The following is a 5717-nucleotide window of genomic DNA, read 5'->3' on the forward strand; positions in this document are numbered from 1 at the left end:
TGTTCTTCTTGGTCTCAGAACCCCACCACCCTGCGTATAAGCCCTGTGGCAAGTTGCTGGCAGATGAGAAACCAGGTAGAACAGGGATGAACCACCCCAGCTTAGCCATCTTCGGCCAGCCAGCCCCCTGATTCTCTGGCAGAGAACACAGATGCATGAAAAGCCCAGCTCAAACTGGCAGAGCTTGAGCTCAAGCCAAAGTGCCAGCCCACAGAATCGTGAGCTATATAAATGGTGACTGTGTTAAGTCACTGATTTTTTGAGATGGTTTCATGAAGCAAAACCAATTCACTAGGTACATTAGGAATATATATATACACACATGTATACACATACACACACACACACACACACACACATACATCAGGTATGTATTCTTTTAGAATGTTCAGAACAGCATTGTTTATACCAGTAATAAAACAATTTAAACAGTCATCGATATATAAATACACAAACTGTAATTTTCATACAACGGAGAACTCCATAGCAGTGAAATTCTCACCTAGAGAAAACAACACGTAGTACCATGGATGGATCTCATAAGCAATGAGAAATGAAAAAAAAAAAAAATGCTGAAGAACGCAGGCAACTTGGTACCACTTACATTAAGTTGGAAAATAAGCAAATTATGTATTGATTAGGAATTCCTTTTTATGTGGTAAGTCTAAAGAACTGCATGGAAATAATCATCATATTAGAGTAGGCTAACTCAATACAAGTTTTTTCTCACTTATGTCACAGTACAGTGAAGTTGTTGGTAAGAAACTGCTCCATATTGTCATTTAGGGACCCAATATTGTCCTTTGTAGTTCCCCCTCCTTGAGAACTTCAGGACCTTCTTTATGCAGCCAAGTAAGGAAAAAGCTTGGAAGATTACTAAGGAGGCTTTTCTGGGTGAGATCAAGAAGTTATGATGCACCTCATTTTGTTCATATTCTATTGGCCAGAATTCAGTTACACACAAGGGAAGTTGGTAAATATAGTATAGCTGTGTGCCAAAGAAAAGAAAACAGACTTTTTGGAGTGGATTTTGTTGCAGTTAACACTGGGTAGGTGGGTGGGGGAAAGACTGAAGTATATTCAGGAAAGAAGAAACAGAAGGCTTCACTAATATTATTCTATTTGCTAAGCTATGTGGGATGCATACATGGATTTTTATTATATTTTTCTTTAAATATTTGCTTTTTCTGAACTATGTCATTATACAATGAAGAGCTTATTAAAGCAATTAAATAGAATGTAGGATCTCTAATCAAGGAAATGGAGATTAAAACAATTCTGTATGAAATATTCAGGAGAAGTGAATCAGAATTCTAGAACATCCTGGGAAAAAAGTAGGGATTCTGCAATTTAGAATGGTGATTTCTATTTTTGTTGGGTTGTCCTTTGAATCAAGATCGATTATGGAAAGGGATGTAAATGAGCATCAATCTTTCTACAGGTGGCCAAGCATGGTGTTTCACTCCTGTTTCCCCAGTATTTGAGTGGTCAAAGTGGGAAGATTGCTTAAGCCCAGGAGTTTTAGGTCAGCCTAGACAACATGGCAAGACCCTATCTCAAAAACAAAAAAAAAAAATTTTTTACAAGAAATTCTAAACACCAATTACATTAGGGAAGGGGTCTCACTTGCATCATCCTATCAAAGAATAGTAGAATTTCAGAGTGGAAAGGGTCTTCAGAGATACATACTCTTACCAGCTTTCTACTAAGGACAGTTATATCCTCCCCAGTACCTTTGGCAGGTGGTCATTCAGCCCCTGAAAGAACAATACCAGTGAAGAGTGTTCTGAGCCTTCTCTATAGGCCTGACTGCCCAGCATGCATGCCCTTATACTTTATTTTCTGCCAGGCCAGGAATAGATAATCCAAGGTAATCCACTGTGTTGTCAACTGGGCTGCTGTTTTTGGTAAACGTAACGGCCTTTTAATGACTTAATCCAGTGGATTGACCCATAGAGTGCCTAATGGAAGAATGTCTTAGAGTGTGTGAGACTTTCATTGGAACCTACAGATGCTCACTTATTATCTGCACAGTTCTAGACACATTTCTAAAGTAACCCTTTACATAGCCGAATGCATATCCAAGATCAAGATTAAAAATTCTTTTTTTGACCATTTGAAGTTAATACTCAGCTTATGAGGGCCACACCCACAGTCATAAAGTGATATTTCCTTACTCTGTACTCCAGGGGATCTTTGTGTATACCTCTTTCTTGATATTTCAAATATTCCAGCATCAATAAGGGAACAATATTAGTGTATATTCCTTCCAGTATTTGATGACTTCCTCTTAGACACTAATCAGCCACAATGTCTGGTCTACAGAAGATGACCAATAATAAGAGAAAATATAGACATAAACATTAGAAAAGTCACAAGGAAAATAATTCAAAAGAATTAATGGGATGTGAGACTACTTCTAAATAGGAGTTGTTAATGACTAATACAAGATTTCAGTGAGAAACGAGTTGTGCACTTAAATTACATGCAAATCAGAAGGCTTTCAGAATACAGATATTATGACAATACTAAAATTTTAGGCCACCAGGAGTGTGTAATATCCCTCCTTTTCTACAAATTGCAATTAGCTGTATTCATATACTAAAATTCATGAAGATGCACGTTTACAAAGTAAGAGAGACAAGAAAGTGGCAGTTCACAAGTCCTAGACAAGACAGTTCCATTTTGAAAGTGGCAACCTTCTCCTTTCCACTTGATTACAGATCTGACTGAAAGATAAGCATAAACATCAGATGAAAATTATGACTTAAGTCCTTGGGCAAATTGGCTTGTTAAAATTCTCCTGAATTAAAAATTTCCCTGAAACTGCAGGCCACTCCACAGTGACAGATGCAGCTCAATAGTGCTTGTGACATGATTATGAGATGATGAGAAGGATTTGAGTCATGCCTATTTCATTCTTCCAGCTCACCAATCAGGAAAGACACTCCTCATCAGCCCAAATGTCCATCAGTCAATGAGTAAATAAAGAAAATGTAAGAGATATAGATATATGTGTGTGTGTGTGTGGGTATATATATATAGATAGATAGATCTATCTATCTATCTATCTATCTATCTATATATATATATAATAGCTGAGTAATATTCCATGGTGTGTGTGTATATATAAAAATAAACATTTATATAAATAAATATAAATATATATATGTATATATATAAATGTCCATCAGTCAATGAGTGGATAAAGAAAATGTAAGATCGATCTATCTATCTATCTATCTATCTATCTATCTATCTATCTATCTATCTTAGATCTCTCTGTCTATATATAGATATCTATCTATAAGATATATCTAAGATATATATATCTTTGGGGACTCAGGGGAAAGGGTGGAAAGGGGGTGAGGGATAAAAGACTGCATATTGGGCACAGTGTACACTGCTCAGGTGATGAGTGCACCCGAATCTCAGAAATTACTACTAAAGAACTTATTCATGTAACCAAAAACCACCTATTTCTAAAACACCTATTGAAATAGAAAAAAATAAAAAAGAAGAGGCACTCCTCATGAGGGTCAATGATGGCTGGGCAAGCCCAGCAGAGCTACACAAGTGGAAACTTCTCACACAGAAACAGAGGAGTAAATAAGTTTTTCCCAATAACACAGTAGGCTTCCCAAATTCTCTGTAGTCTGGTAACTCATTTCCCATAAAACACTAGGGAGTATGCCAGTCCTCTGAATCTTATTCATGACCCAGAAGAAGGTGGTTTGACAGGTTCTCTGGAAACTATGTATCCGTCCAACAGCAAAGAGCAGCACTATTTCTCCTCCTGGTAGTCCCAATGAATGCTGATAGAAATGTGAGACTGTCATGGGTAATAAATACACAAGCAGGTCTGAGCTTCAATAGCAAGGTGCGGAAGGAATCAGGGAGCATCAAACAGAGTTGCTTAGGATTCTGCTGACTAGTCTAGGGCAGAAGTAGGGCTTGCTGATTGTACACTTCCTCTGTCAGAGCCTGAGAAGCTCAAAAGGATTGTTCCGAAAAATCCCAAAGCAGTTATACATTTATGCTCATAAGTATTTTGTTATCCATATGCAACTCTAGCTGGGGTTTTGGATGTATATTTCTATGTAATTAGAAAAAAAAAAAAGACTATGAAGCCCAAGAAAGCACATCAATCTTTTACAGTACAATTATATAGTTTTTTTTGTGGCTTTGTTCTATGATCCTGAGGCAGACACACGTAATATACGCATCTGTTTTGAGAATTTATGTATTTACATAAACACATCACACATTGTCAGTTATTAGAGGTTTCTTATATGTAAGTCGTTCTAAGTATGCTGCTTTAAAAATAAAAACTTCTTTAATATTAGTTTTACATTCAAAATATATTAAGTAGATGTCCTGAAATTTTTTTTTTTTTTTTTTTTTTTAAAGGAGTCTCACACTCTCGCCCAGGCTGGAGTGCAGTGGTGCAATCTCAGCTCCCTGCAATCTCTGCCTTCTGGATTCAAGTGATTCCCCTGGCTCAGTCTCCTGAGTAGCTGAGATTACAGGTGCCCACCACCACGCCAGATAATTTTGTATATTTGTAGTAGAGGCGGGGTTTCACCATGTTACCCAGGCTGGTCTCAAACTCCTGACCTTGTGATTCGCCTACCTCGGCCTCCCAAATTGCTGGGATTATAGGCATGAACCACCGCAGCCAACCAATGTCCTGAATTATTAAAAGAAGATTCTGAGAAAAAATTAACCATTTCTTGATTTCTTAAGTTCATCATTATGGGACAAACTTGAGTTACCAAAATATTTAAAGTTTTCCCTTACATGCAGACTGTGCTTATCACCTCTCTGTCACTATTAGCTGCTAAATATTTTTGAGATAAAATTTACACACAGTGAAATGCACAGCTCTTAATTTTATAATCTGATGAGTCTTGATAAATGTTATACCTGTGTTATCATACCCCAATCAAGACACAAGATAATTTTATCAGTGGCATGATCACAGCTAACTTCAGCCTCCAACTCCTGGGCTCAAGGGATCCTTCGACTTCGTTTTTTGTAGAGACAGGGTCTCCATATGTTGCCCAGGTTAGTCTTGAACTCCTGGGCTCAAGTCATTCTCCTGGCTTGGTGTCCCAAACTGCTGGAAATACAGGCGTGAGCCACCACTTCCAGCCTGTGTAATATGTTCTTCCATTTTTCTGTTGATGGATGTTAAGGCAGTTTCCTTTTCATCCTATTATTTTTTAAAAAGCTGTAATAACCTTTCTATAAAATTTGAATAAGTAACTTGATAAACATACAAAAGACTTGAAATTCCTGCATAAAGTCACATGCAAAAAAACTAATCTGCAATAAGAAAGTAAACCCAAAAAGCATCCAGAATAAAGAGAATATAGGAAAATAGCTTCACAACCTTACGATGGGCAAAGATTTCTTATATTCTTAACGTATTTCCCTATATGTTTCCCTTAACATACAAAATTTTCCATAATATTAACATAAAAAGTACTAAACATAAAAGCTGGCAGATTAGACATCATGAAAATGGGAGAATTCATCAAACACATCATTAAGAAAATGAAAAGTCATTGTCAATGTAGTGTAAGCACTGAAATGTATTGGCAAATACATTTGACAAAGTGATTGTATAAAAAATAAATAAATAAATCCCAAAATCAACACTAAGAACACACACTAAAAATGACAAAAAAATGCGAAAAGATACTTCACAAGAG

This window comes from Saimiri boliviensis, chromosome 15 (assembly GCF_048565385.1).
Source record: "Saimiri boliviensis isolate mSaiBol1 chromosome 15, mSaiBol1.pri, whole genome shotgun sequence".
In the NCBI taxonomy this organism is placed as follows: Eukaryota; Metazoa; Chordata; class Mammalia; order Primates; family Cebidae; genus Saimiri; species Saimiri boliviensis.